Genomic DNA, 15,230 nt, shown 5'->3' on the forward strand with positions numbered 1-15,230 from the left:
GGGCGGGGGCGGAGCCCAGCCAGGACACGCCTCCCCGGGCCCCGCCCACCGCTCGGCTCTCTCCCTTGAGCAGGGACCGCAATGATTTAGAAGTTCAGGAATCCCACGTGACGTCACGGAGGGTGATGTAATGCTTCTCTAAATAGAACGTATTGTAACCTTCTCTCAGTCCAACGTGGTTCCTTCACCCAGGCTGCTTGCTGGTCCTTTCCCTGCTTACACTTGTTGGGTAAGTCCCTCGATATACGGAGCTGCCTTTCTGATTGCCCCAAAACGCAACTTTACATCGCGTTGTGGGGGGGTGGAAAAACAAAACAAAACAAAAAAGCAAAACTCGCCTTGCTCAAAACTTCTCGCTTGCAAGGGGTTTTGCTGCCGCTTTCTTCTTGCCCCAACGAGCGCGCGCGCGCGCGCGCGTGTGCGAATTCACACACACACGCGGGGCAGGTACTCCGCAGGGCAAAAGAAAACGCAAAGTGGCGAGGGGTTAAAACAACAACAGCGATCGAGTAAAAATTGCGAAATGTTTGTAAACGATGTTTTTTCCTTCTCTCTCTCTCTCTCCTTTCTTTCTGTTTTGGTTGTGCTGCTGTGTCTGGGATTTTTCCCGGGTCTCTGCTACAAAGTTGATGGTTGTTTGGGTATGACTTTCAGTTTGGCGACCGGGAGGCGAGAATTGGCTAGGTGGGAAAGTGTGGGAGAGACCCGAACCGGGAAGATGTAACGGGGGGATGCGGGCGTCTCCGCGCGCTCCGCCTCTTTGCCCCGTGCGCTGGCACGGTGCGTTATCAACTGGGAAGATTTATCTGTTATTCGTTTATTTCGTTATATTCGTTTATTTATTTGCCGGGGGATGGGTGTGTGTGTGTGTGTGGAAGGAAATAACCCGCCTGGGCTGCGAAGAGTTAAAATGGGGGGACTTCGCTATATAAAAGGCGAAGAAGCGGCAGAGGCAACCTTTGGCGACCGCCAAGTGCACGAAAGTTTGGGCGCTTGTGGAACCAAAGCGGGGGCGAAGAAAGTCGTCGGTTTGCTGTCAGGCAGAATCCATCACTGAGATCCTACCTGTCTCCTCCACCCCCTGGCCCGACAAGACTTTGGGGACTTCGACGACCCGAGAAAGCCCTTCCCCAGACCCCGAAAATTGCTGGGAAACGATCGCTCAGGCGCGGAGAACGGTGCGCTCTGCGTGTGCTCAGAAACGCTCCAGGCGTATGTGTTCCTCTGGCATTAAAAAAAAAGGGGGGTCCCTGATGGGAGGGAGGCTGGCAGGCTGGTAACCCGTCCCCTGAACTGTTTCTTTTTAATGTCCCGTCCCCTTGGCTTGGGACTCCTCCTGATGCCATCGCCGCTTGCCCGCAAGAAACCAGAGAGGTAAACCTCGTGGCCAGCAAGTTGCCACCACCACCGCCGACCTCTTAGGTTCGGGGCAAGCGCTTCGTAAGGCGGATCTCTAGGGAGAGAGCGACCCGGCTCGCCGCCCCCTGTCCTGTCCGGAGTAGCCCCGCGCAAGATCTTCCTTGTTGGGCGCAATGACATCGCTCTCCTTCCCCACCAGCTCGCGGCTGCCTCCCCACCCCACCTCCTGATCGCTTCGGATCGCCAGCGCGAAAACTTTTGAACTCCGCTTAGGGACTAAGGAGCGACCGGGAGAAGTTTCATCCTTTGGCTTGGGCCATCTCGGCGAGGGGAGAGGAGACCATCTCTCTGCGCCCTCCTTGCCGCGCCACCTTTCCATCGCCTGTCCCCGCGTGGTTCCCTGTTGTTCCAAAAAAGCTCTCTCTGTGTGTATTTGGTTGTTAGGTGGCTGCCCCTTCCTACACACACACACACACACACACACACACACACACACACACACACACACACACAGTGTCGCCCCCGCCCTATCTGACACTCTCTCTGGGAGTCAGAGGCTGGATCCCGGGCCATTACGTCATTCTGCAGGCTAGTAAAATGTGTGATTAAGAGACTCCGATCTTGGGGGCTGGGGGTTGGCCGGAGGATCAGCAATCCGGCTGATCGGGCGCTGCTACCTGGCTCCAGGTCGACAGCTCTGTCCGATTCCTTTAGATCCAAACCCTCCCCCTCTTCAACAGTGGGATATGTCTCCCTCTTCCCCTCCAAACTCTCCTTCTTGGCTAAGTTTTGTCGTCTGAGAAGAGCGTCAGAAGGGGAAATACCTGCTAAGCTCAACTTGCCTGCTGCGGTGTTTGCGCCATGCTGAGCGATCGTCGAGATCCAGGGCTCCTAGGAAAACTTCGCAGCGCCAAAGACAAAGAGCTTTCTCCCACCCCCCACCTCCAGCACACACCCCTTTCCCCCTTTTAACCGGGATAGTAGGCAAGTAGTAAGCCTGTCTCTTTAAATCCCCACCACCAAGCAGCGCGATGAGAAGTTTCTTACACAGAATCGGGCTGATACTGCACGCGCAAAGTTTGGAAGAAGGAAAAAGGTCTGATCGGGAAGGGAGAGTTTTCTAGGGATTTCCTGGTCATCACAGAAAGGTTGGGCGGGAACATTCCGATCCCGATTATATCTTACTTGGAAATATCCTATTGACTTTCCCGAGGTTTTTCTTTTTAAACCCAGGGAGCTTCCAGCTGTAGCAGCCTTTCCACTGACTCCTGGGGACGCTGCACTTGGCTGAAAGAGAGAGATTGGGAATTGAGGTGCCTTGAGTCTAGCAAGTCACCTCAACTAACTCCCAAGAAAACTTTTTTTTTTTGCAGGAAGAAACTGTCATGGAGAATATAAATATAAACTTAGGCAGATAGATTGTTTCAATCCAGATCTTGTCTGTACATTCACATCTGCACACACCACGCAAATATAAAATCTGTGAGTGTGTTTATATAATTTTAGGTTCTTTTTTTTGGAGGGAAGAGGCAACACAACTCTTAATGGTGCTGCGGCACAACTGGGGGTGGAGTATGCTAAGTTTCGAAAGCTGTCTTTAGCATCTCTTACTTTTACGCTTCAGATAAAATTTTCAGCAAGAACTTTAAATCTCATTCTTGGGACTCCCCCCCCCCTTCTCTTGTGCAGGTTGCAAAGCCCCAGAGAGAAGTGTGATTAATGATCAGCTATAAGTGATTAGTGGTTTTATTCAAACTGTTACCTCTGACCAGAAGCACACATCAGAGGATTAAGAGGCTCTTTTAGATAAATGCTCATTAGTGGAAGGGGAAAATCAAAGATAATAGGCAAGCACACAGAGACAACTTTCTAGGAAAATCACTCCTGTCTTTGGAATAATAAGCTCTGTTCACAGAAAGGCACTTTAATTTAAAAGTTGCTTTTATCTTGTAAATCAAAGTTTGATGTAGAAGTCCACCGGGCTATTATAACCTAGATTTTCCCATATCCACAGGACATAGATTATCCTGGTTGTGATATTTCTTTTCCTTATAAAGAAACAATTGGGATCTTGAAAGAAACGAATCATTCCCAAGTCCAAGTATCTTAAGGTATCCACTCTGAATGTAAGCCTGAGAGACCTGTTGTCGGTTAACTAGATGGCGCAGTACAGTATATACATCCTAGAAATGTATAGTTCTCCAATGCAGCATGTAGCAGCAGCTCACTGCGTGTCCTTTAATGCTTTCAAAAAAAGTTGATTCTATCCCGGGTTTAAGGCTAGACAGTTCTATACATTTTTAGTCACATTTTCCAAGCGAGTTAAAGGCTCGTGGAAAAATTAATCTCACCGCTTCAAGAAATGGAAGGGGTGAGAGGTGGTGGTGGGTGTCAAACACTTGATTAAAATACTGTAGTTACTTGGAACGGGAGATCTGCTTTCAACAGTGGATTGAACAGCTAAAACTCCACTAGCCTTACATTCAGAATCATAGACTCAGACAGATTTTCCATGTTACTTTTACTGTTGAGAGAGAACAAAATTTGGGCACTAGGAAGGAAAGTTGACTTGTGAATTGGGTGAAGCAACTTATCCTCCAGAATGCGGTTCTTTTTTCCCTTGTCCGCTCTTTTCTTCTGCTATGTGCTATCCTGTGTTTTGTGGTGAATTATGACCTATTGCTTATTATAGGTATTGTGATATTGGTGCTGTACTTCCATTTATGTCTCATGCTTGTGCTGGGAGACAGAGCTCAAATAGTAAACCTGACAAACAAAACAACTTGTTTATTATGTGGTGCCAATGGTTACAACTGCTCAGGCTAAACTCTCTTTAAAAAGATACCTACGTCCAATGAGTAGCAGAGAAAGAAGCAAGACTAAGGGTGATATATTTGATTTGAAGTGTTGTTTAGGATTGCGGTATAGGTATTCTGGATATACTTTTCTTGTATATAAGAAGGTGAGGCCTGAGACAGATCCATTTCCACAGCAAACTGCATTAACAGCAAAAACTGGTGCTGCAATTCAGACTGGAATGGGAATGAGGTTGAGGAAAGGGGGATCTCAAAAAGAGCATAGTTTGAAACAGCAAGGAAAGCCAAGATGGAGTGGGCCATCTATACTTTGCTGTGACTCTTCAGAAGTCACTGGCTCCATTTGTCTAGATGTTGTGCATTGTGATACTTAGTGTGAGGGCCCTTTCTAGAGTCTAGAGAAATGTTCCTGCTCTCTCGGCCCAGTTATTACAATCTTTTTATAGTATTGCACCTAATCTAATCTTGCAATATTCCCACTTGGAAATCAGTCCTGTCTAGAAAATAGGGTAGATCCAATAAGCGATTCTCATACACCTGTGTTTATTTCATGCTGTGTGAGAGACATCCATCATCACATGTGTGATGAAGTATGTCATGTATTGGAAGTTTGTAACATTTCACAAACATTTGCTCACACCAGGTTTAGAGTTTAGGCAATTGGCACCGTGTAGTGTGTGTGTGAGAAGCGGCCCTTAGTTGGAAGGGGGTAACTATAAATTGACTTAAGACACTTGATATTTTGCCGTCCTCCCATATTAGCAAATCTTTATTTATGCTGGCAGTAGGGACAAAGCAATTCAATCTGCACACCTCAACAGAAAGACCCAAACCCACTTTGAGATATTTTGTACTACAGCACAATACAAACCTGAGTGCCTATCATGAATATGCCTCTGTTTTTTTTTAATGATCTGGGCTGCTTTAGAATGTTCTGTTCTTCCTTTTTTGTGTGAAAATCATCCAATGTGTCTAGTTTAAAAAAAAATTGTGCAGGCCTCATAAATTAGGAAGCCGCCTTTGGTGTGATCTGCCTTTAAGTGGAAACCTAGTTTAGGTTCATATGAAATTTCATACAACTGACTGTCTTCCTTTTTTTTTTTTTTTTTTTTTTAAATAATTTTTATTGCATTTTTTCAGACATAGGCAGAAAAAAACAAAAGAAAAAAAAAACAAAAAGCAAATACAAAGAATCATAACCTTTCAACAACTTATTTCTATCGAGCTTCCCCGCATCTCCCGCACAATGCATTCTTAACAATAAATTTATCAGCAAATTATAACCTTGTTTCGTGTGTTTCTTTTATACTTTCAATTGCAGTTTAAGTTTAAATCCCTTGTTGTCCATTTACTCTAAAAACAGAATATATTATCATTTTTAACATTTAAACATTGATTCTTTCAATAATGTTATCCAATTCCGTAAATGTTGCATTCTCATTGCTGGGGCTAGCATTTCAAATTATGCATCATTTTATAGTTCATATAACTTATAAAATTTTTGCAAGTAATTCTTAAATTTTTTCCAGTCCTCCTCCATTGCTTCTTCTCCCAGGTCTCGGATTCTGGCAGTCATTTCGGCCAATTCCATATAGTCAATCAGTTGCATTTGCCACTCTTCCAGCGTGGGTAAATCTTGAGTCTTCCAGTGTTTGGCGATCAAAATTCTTGCTGCAGTGGTAGCATACATAAAAAACGTTCTATCCTTCTTTAAAACCTTTTGGCCGACAATACCCAAGAGGAAGGCCTCCGGTTTTTTAGGGAAGGTGTACTTAAACACCTTTTTTAACTCGTTGTAGATCATTTCCCAGAAGGCCTTCACTCTTGGGCAAGTCCACCAAAGGTGAAAGAATGTTCCTTCAGCCTCTTTGCACTTCCAACATTTATTATCAGACAAATGGTATATCTTAGCAAGCTTGACTGGGGTCATGTACCACCTGTATACCATTTTCATAATGTTTTCTTTCAAGGCATTACATGCCGTAAATTTCATACCGGTGGTCCATAACCTTTCCCAGTCTTCAAACATGATATTGTAACCAATGTCCTGAGCCCACTTTATCATGGCTGATTTAACTGTCTCATCCTGGGTGTTCCACTTAAGCAGCAAGTTATACATTCTCGATAAAACCTTGGTCTTTGGTTCTAACAATTCTGTCTCAAGTTTCGATTTTTCCACCTGGAATCCTGTTTTTTTGTCCAACTTAACCACCTCGTTAATTTGGGCATAATGAAACCAATCTCGCACCTTATCTTTTAAATTTTCAAAGCTCCGCAACCTCCAATTGTCACCTACTTTTTCATACAACTGACTGTCTTCCTGATGGCGGATAAAATTAGCCCTGTGTAATATTTCACAATTTTCAAGTTCCATCAGCATTTCTTTTCTTTTGCCAAAGTGTATTAATGCACAGCTTAAAACACTTACTTCAGCAAGTTGAAAATTATCCTCGACAGAGGATAGTAAAATTTGGTCCCAGTCGCTTGATACCTTTGTCTACACCTCTTACTACTTTAAAAATGGTTATGTAGTTGCATTTGTTTAAAATCCACATTAAAGTCAGGATTCTAAAGGCTGTTGAATTTCCCCCCACTTAGTCATTCCATTTAACTGAATGATCCTTTCCTGAATTGGGTTTTGGATTTGCATATAGATTTTTTAATCGTTAAGAGGCTAACCAGTTTCAATTAAATCATTTAAAATGCATTGGAGTTCATATAGTTGCTAGTTCACTTCCAGACACATTTTGTTACCTGATTTGTTTAGCCATGCTGTAGTTGTCTGGGCATGGGTTTGAGAGTAAAGAACTTCCACCTCTAGTTAGTGTATGTTAAAGAGTTACGGTCCTGGGATGAAGTTCTTAGCACAATTGTGTTGCTTGAATTCCACTGTAGCCGATGCAGAAGCATGCAGGACTGTGGCTCTGGTTTTCCGGATGTAGAACATTGCCAAATCTAAGATCTGAAGGCTGCAAACCATGCAAATCGTGTACAGTTTGGCACATGTCACATAGCTGCATAAGAAGGTACTTTGTGAAGCATAGCACAAAATCTTAAATAACAAGAGTTCCCACCCAGCCTGATAGCCCTTTGTTTCCGTCTTCAAAAACGGAATGAATCACGATGTTGACTCAGTTTGGTGAGATGCAAAATGTGAAAGGAGGTGTGATATTAACTACGAACCAAAACTTTAAAGCCGTGCTAACACGACAGATGTGTTTCACTAAATTACTTTGTTAAATTTGGAAACGGATGCCAAACACACAGTCCTAATTTTTAGTGCTTGCATTCAGGTAATGCTGTCTTATTTGGGAAGCTAATTGAAATGTAATTCATTTGCAGATAAATATACTTAGGATTGCTGCCTTTGCATTCCAGTCCTGAGCATGTTTAGATTGATTTGAGTGGAACTTACTTTTAGGTTTAGGGTCTTTAGGTATCATCAGTGCACTACTTTTCTGGTTAAAAAAAAGAAGAAGGTTACTTGCCATCCAATCCAATAATGTTTACTCCAAAGTAAGTACCATAACTTCTAGTGTTGCATACTCTAAGCAAGTATGAATGGAATTGCAGCTTTAGTAAGTTACTAGGTCATAGCAATAATTAGACCAGAGATTATATTCTGGTCTAATTGAGTATCAGCCAAGTTAAAAAGTAGGAAAATGCTTATACAAGGAAGTAATTCTTTGAATATAATTGTTATACCCATCATTCATGTTCCGTAATAATAACTGTTTAATGGGGAATAATGGGAAATAACACTGTGTTGAGTTTTTATAGCTAAAACATATTTGAGATGTTTTCAAGCCTGAGCCAGCCAGCATCTTTATAATAATAGCTTGCTTGGTGTTCCCAGGGACATTTGCATTACGTATATCCTGCTCCTTTGAAATAAAGCATATGTGGTTCTGTACAATGCAAATTAAAACAATGGATAAAACAGAATGCTCCCAAATAATTGGCTAATAAAAAACTGTGAACAAACAAACAATTAACTAAATAAATAATAAAGCTGCAGAAGAAACCAAGAAGATCTGCTAGGGAAGGAGACCCCTTGAAACTCAGAAAGGCCTGAATTGTCTTCGGAAAAGCATAACTCTTGAATACCATTGTAAAGCCAACAGAGAGGAGGCAGAATCAACAACAACAACGTTTTCACCCAGGAGATCTGGCTGCATTTTCCCAGCCACTCTGGGCGGCTTACAGCACATATAAAACATAACAGAAAACAGAAAAAACATCAACCATTGAAAACTTCCCTATACAGGGCTGCCTTCAGAGGTCTTCTAAAAGTCTTCTAAAATAAGTGTTCCAAAGCCTTGATTTCCATGCCTTGAGAAGACATGTACTGGATGGAGAATCTCTATACTGTGAGACCCTGCAGCAACCATACATTCCATAGTGATAACCACACTTGACAACTGTTATCCGCTCTATGTGAGGCTGCCTTCAAAGATGGTTCAGAAGCTTCAACTGCTGCAGAATGAAGAAGAGAAGAAGAGTTTGGATTTGATATCCCGCCTTTCACTCCCTTTAAGGAGTCTCAAAGCGGCTAACATTCTCCTTTCCCTTCCTCCCCCACAACAAACACTCTGTGAGGTGAGTGGGGCTGAGAGACTTCAGAGAAGTGTGACTAGCCCAAGGTCACCCAGCAGCTGCATGTGGAGGAGCGGAGACGCGAACCTGGTTACCCAGATTATGAGACTACCGCTCTTAACCACTACACCACACTGGCGGTGCCTGCTTGTCTGTGGGGACCAGGCATTCAGAGCACACGACACCCATGTCGTCTTAGCTGCCTTGCTTTCCATTTCTAGTGACCTTTGAAGCTCTGAATGATTTGGGACCAAGCGGCTTGAAAGACCACCTGCACCATATCAGTGTGTCTGGGCTTTGAGATAGGCTTTGAAGGCCCCGTTTATGGGTCCATCGCTAAGAATGGCTAAGTCCTGTGAGCCAGTGTGGTGTAGTGGTTAAGAGCGGTAGTCTCGTAATCTGGGGAACCAGGTTTGCTTCCCCGCTCCTCCACCTGCTGGGTGACCTTGGGCTAGTCACACTTCTTTGAATTCTCTCAGCCCCACTCACCTCACAGAGTGTTTGTTGTGGGGGAGGAAGGGAAAGGAGAACATTAGCCGCTTTGAGATTCCTTCAGGTAGTGATAAAGCGGGATATCAAATCCAGACTCTTCTTCTTCTTAAGTCCGGTGAGCACCTTTCTGTTTATTTATTTTACTTATGTATTAAATTTGCATGCTGCCCCCTCACCTGCTGATCTCACGGTGGCTCCCAACATAAAAATGCAATATAAGAGCACAAAATACATGACAAAAACAAGGAAAAAGAATCATATGTAAGCATAGTGACCCCATTCCCTCCCCAGCATAGCCTCTGCGCTAATGTATTTTTTAATACATGTATTTTTTAATGGGCCTTAAAGACCATTTTATTACCAACTGCTTTTAATTGACACTGATGCTGAGGATTTGGCATTTTAAGGTGTGTGTTTGCTTAATGCATTTTCTGCTGCTTGTATATATAGTTTTATTCTGTTGCTGTTGTTTTATCTGCTGCTGTTTTAATTCAGATATATGAGTGTGTCTTGTTTCAATGTATTTAATATTGTGTATCACCTTAAGGGAGTAAGTCTAAAAGGTTTAGAAAGAGAGAGAGACTACTTTTTTTTTTTTGAGGAAAAACTCCTTGAAACAAGGTCATTTAAAATTCTGGGCAGGGTTTTAAAAGTACAGATTGGTTCATTTGAGAGAAGGCAGCCTGTAGGCCAGGCATAGGCAAACTCGGCCCTCCAGATGTTTTGGGACTACAATTCCCATCAACCCTGACCACTGGTCCTGTTAGCTAGGGATGATGGGAGTTGTAGTTCCGAAACATCTGGAGGGCCACATGTTGTCCTTGACTGGTGTAGACCATGCTTAACTAGACCAGTAGTCTGACTTGGTGTACGGCAGATAGATATGCTTATGTTTGGCTGCCTATTGCTTTAAATGTCGTTACCTACCCTTTAAACTGGGCCTGGGAAACCACTGGGATCTAATGAAGCTGTTTGAAAATTGGCATTGTATGTTCCCTATGGCCCGCCCCAGTTGACAGTTTGGCAGCAGCCATTTTTACTCAGTCATCTTTTCTGACAACTCTTCAAAGGCAGTCCCATATGATCTTACTTAATTAAAAGTTGGCGTTCTGATTTTAGCATGTGGATGGGTGATTGTAGTAAAACACTTGAATGTATGGAGTTGTCCAAAGGGAGATGGCTGGGTTTTTTGTTTTTTTTAATGGGGTATTTAAAACATACGTAATTTCTAATATTTTCCCCCTGGGGATTTTCAAAGTAAAATTTAAAAAAATAAGACTTAGTATGGTTTCCTGAGCTTGTAAGATGTTATGCTTCTATATATATATATATATATATATATATATATATATATATATATGCAGGTTTTGGTGTCCTCGGGTGTCTTCCCGTGTAAAAGTTGGGGTGTCTAGGCGACGTTTCGACGAGGTCTCACTCGTCATCTTCAGGCTGGTGCTTTCGGCTTCTTGTTACTGGAACAGAGCAGGATCTCAGTGTTTGAGTTCCTATAAATACTGTTGAGGAGGTGTGGTGTATAGCCTCCAATGTTCTGGGCAGAGAGGAAGTTCCCAGGCTAGTGTGCCTTTTCTTCTTTTGTTCCTTAATTGCTTGAGGGATATCTTGAGTGATTTCTTGAGTGATATCCTGAGTACCACTTAGGTGGGTCATTTTACACGGGAAGACACCCGAGGACACCAAAACCTGCATTCCTGTACCCGTGAAAATCTACGAAAGCATATATATATATCCCCCTGCTTGGAAATTCAAAGAAGTCACTTCTCCAAAGTAATTTTTAATAAATATTTTAGATATACTAGTGTTAGTTTAATTTGATATAATGTTTGTAGTTTTTGAGATCTCTCATTGTGTTGGTTCTACTTTAGGATCATTGTCAAAAAAATTGCTCAGCTTGATCTGTGTTGCTGCTGGTGTTTAGCTTGCATTTCTCATGTAGCACCCTCTCATATACCCATCAGGTATTTGGATACCATTTCACCTGTGCTTAAACAGCTGCAGTGACTCAGTTTTGGGGGGCAATCCGACATATTCAGTACGCATGACTTAAAACCAAGGCACCTGAATATTAGCATTTGTTAAGGTCTTTCTTGAAGGTCCACCTCAGGGGCGCTCTGAGATTCCACACCCCAAATGATGGGGTATAAATATTATTCAATCAATCAACAAAGATCAATGCCTGATTTATGTATAAGCTAAACAAGCTATATCTTAGGGCCCCAATCTCTTGGGTCCCCCCCAAAAAATTAAAGAAAAAAAGCCCACTGGATGTACATTTCCAAAAAAAAAGATAAAAAACAAATAAAATAAAACCTACATACAGCAAGAGTGGCAAGTGGCTTTAGACACCTATTAGGGCCATAAATGACCATATAGCATATTTTCAACACAAAAAACGACAATTTGTTGTTGACAAAGGACAGCTGGACATATAAAGGGCCCCATTACCTTCAGTAGCTTCATCAGACTTTAATCCGGTCCTGATAGAGATGCAAAACTGTTATGGCATGATCAAAGAAGGAAAACATTCAAGAGTTCAATAGGGTATGTGCCAGCTTTCGGATGAACCTAAAGTAGTTCTCCGGATTGTGGACCAGGGGATTGTGGGATGTAATGGTTTAGTGGTTCATCAGAGAAAGCAAACGAACTGTAAGGAAATAGGGTGAATTAGCTAGGAAACCTGAACAGGTTACATACTCATAGAACCCATACTGGGACAACACACTTTAGTTATCACTTATAACTCATTCTGCTGTGTGGCATTTATAGTGATGGCGGTAAAGTGTAGGTCATTTCTATTCACTTGTGATGTGATTATGTCTGAAGTAGGGATTCCAATAATAATAATAATAATAATAATTTATTATTTATACCCCGCCCATCTGGCTGGGCCTCCCCAGCCACTCTGGGCGGCTTCCATAAAAACCACAAATACAGTAAAATATCACACGTTAAAAACTTCCCTGAACAGGGCTGCCTTAAGATGTCTTCTGAATGTCAGGTAGTTGTTTATCGCTTTGACATCTGCTGGAAGGGCGTTCCACAGGGCGGGCGCCACTACCGAGAAGGCCCTCTGCCTGGTTCCCTGTAGCTTTGCTTCTCGCAATGAGGGAACAGCCAGAAGGCCCTCGGCGCTGGACCTCAGCATCCGGGCAGAATGATGGGGGTGGAGACGCTCCTTCAGGTATACTGGACCTAGGCCGTTTAGGGCTTTAAAGGTCAGCACCAACACTTTGAATTGTGCTCGAAAATGTACTGGGAGCCAGTACGTGATTACATGCAGTGATTGTAAATTCAGAATCCAGGGGGGACAGTATTAGTCTGAATTAATTAACACAGAGTACACATGTGTGAGCTTGCGTATGGGTGCAACAGTCAGTCTTCTGAAATTACAGTAGTGCTGCTACCTGATCCTTAGTTATTTAGCTCTCACCACTGCTCTTAGACTTCCTTATAGCATCCGTATAATGCTACATAAGACAAACAGCACTTTTTAAAAGTACTGTAAGAAATCCGATATATACAAATTAAGGGTCGACATGACCCAATCCACTAGGGTGGCCATGTGTCCCATTTTATAGAGGACAGTCCTCTATTTGTAGAGCTGTCAGTGGGCAGTTCCCTGTTTGAAGGAGTCCTCTATTGAAATGTCTGTCTGGTTGAAGTCTAATTTAAAGATAAACAGAAGGAACAGTAGCGACCTTGAAGTTACCTATCAACATTTAGCACTTGAATGGACAGCAGATTCAGCAGGAACACACCTGGTCACCTGTCTTGATGGTGGCAATGTATTGCATTTCCCTTTAAATTAGAGTCATTCTTTCTACATTTGTATCTTTAGAGATATATTAGCATATGCAAATTGTATGCAGATTTGGGCTATGTTTTGTCCTCTTTTTGGTATTGCATAAGTGAACATCCTACCTCTCCCCCCCCCCCCCACCCTACAAAACAAATCACTGAATTGGGATTTTTGTGAACCACTGGCTTTTGCAGTTCCTGAAACACTGGTCCTGGCTATTTATACATTCAGGGTGATCTCCAGTCATGGTTTGCCCAATGGACTTCTGTTTGTATGCATTGGAGTTGCCTTCCTCTCTTCCGCACTGCAACTCCTAGTGCCTCAACCCCCATCCCACCCCAAATCTGCTGTGGAGGGTTGGGGGAACCCTCCAGAATAGATGGGGTGCGAAGGTCTTCAGGGAGAGAACAGGAAGGACATTGGATCTGCAACATTGGATCTGTCCTGTGTGTGTGTGTGTGTGTGTGTGTGTATTGTCCATGCAAATGTAGAAACACACTTTTGTTTCAGCCTTGCAAATGTATGAACTACTTTGTTGCACGTGAATAATCCCAGGGACGGCCTATATGCAGAAGGGCATACAAACAATTCAGGAGAAACTTGCAATAATCTGGCTGCATCACATATATAAACATACTTCATGCTGAATCAAGTTTTGAAACGTTGAAGAGCAGGCTTTTAAAGAAAGAAGATTAACTTTGGAAGACGTGGAATGAAATCATGGGCAAACGTATACAAAAAATGCATTGGAGTGAAAGGAGACATTTGTCCATACCTACACTTTTTGGACATTTATTTATTCTCTTCCTTTCTGGAATTTGTTGCCTACTTTGCCCTGCCAGAGCCACATACTCCTAGGCACAGCTAAACTGATTTAACCTTTTTGTGGGCAATGGTTTGTGAGCTCTTTTATTTGGGACTACAGTCACTGGCAGAGGAAGAGGAGTGTGGGGGGAGCGCAGTGCGATGCCGGTGGGGTGCCATCATGGCTGCACCCCCACCCGTGCTGGGCGCCCCGCCCCAGGGACATGTGCCAGCCCCACCCCCGCCTGCTCTCAACCCCACCCCCCCAGTGCCGGAGCATGAAGCTTCGCCACTGGGTGCAGTTCTAAATATTGGGTTTCTATATGTGTTTTGAATGTTTCCAATGGGTTTTTGGACTCAGTATGCAAAAGCCATAAGTGTGTGTGTGTGTGTGTGTGTGTGTGTGTTTAGCATATCATTTTCAACAATTATTGAACATACTTTTATATCTTATACAATTTTTTGACTTCCATCAATCCCATCTGAAAATTTTCCAATCTTTTTCACTTAATTTACATTTCTTACTTTCACTATTACATTTATATATCATAACTAACGCCTCTCTTCTTTGTAAACTTCTTGTAGTCCTACTAGCGTAATTTGTTGATTACAGTTGCTCTTCAAATAGTTCATATATTTCTCCCAATCTTCTGTAAATCTCTGGTCATGCAGGTTTCGAATCCTTCCTGTCATTTTGTCCAATTCGGTGTAGTCCATTAATTCCGTCTGCCATTCTTCTTTCGACGGTATTTCTCCTTGCTTCCATTTCTGGGCCAACAAAACGTTTGCTGCTGCTGTTGTGTATAAAAACAGTTTAATGTCCTGTCTATTAATGTCCTCACTTATAACAAAAGCCATAAGTTAAAGCTTGTTGAAGTAGCAGTTACTAGTGCTGCTTAATGTACTTTAGTTATGATGTTACTACAGAGAGACAAGCTGGTCCAAATGTTTAGGGTTATGACCCATGATTTACATAACGGAAGCCTCAATCCACATCGTTCAGTTTCCTTCAACAAACCATTAGGCTGTCTCGCATAATGCTTTATACTGTAGGTTTCATCTGTACACCATAGGTTCTAATTTTTTTAACCCAAATAGCCTTCAAACTTTTTTGCTTTGATTTAACTTCATTCCTATTTGTATGTGCTTTTCTCTTCTGCAGTTGTCTTAATTTGAACACCACTCCTCTTTCCTAGGTGCCTTCTATTTTATTTTATTTTCTGTGAGTTCTAGTCTGCGGTTTTATTGGGATTGTAGAATTGGCTGTATGGGGCATAATCTGGCAATAGGGACTTGCTCTATAACTCCCATCTTAAACACAATTATTTGGAAACGAATCTCATTTG

General features: G+C 42.6%; 1 protein-coding gene across 3 annotated transcripts in view; it reads left to right on the plus strand.

Annotated features, from left to right (window-relative positions):
• The first annotated feature begins 123 nt into the window (after positions 1–123).
• Positions 124–15,230, plus strand: part of CREB5 (cAMP responsive element binding protein 5) — a 254,283-nt gene continuing 239,176 nt past the window's right edge. For all 3 annotated transcript variants that reach the window (XM_028750740.2, XM_028750743.2, XM_028750746.2), the window contains exon 1: positions 124–229. The gene's annotated coding sequence lies outside the window, so the exon portion shown is untranslated. The remainder of the gene's footprint in view (positions 230–15,230) is intronic.

Source organism: Podarcis muralis, chromosome 12 (genome assembly GCF_964188315.1).
Source record: "Podarcis muralis chromosome 12, rPodMur119.hap1.1, whole genome shotgun sequence".
In the NCBI taxonomy this organism is placed as follows: domain Eukaryota; kingdom Metazoa; phylum Chordata; class Lepidosauria; order Squamata; family Lacertidae; genus Podarcis; species Podarcis muralis.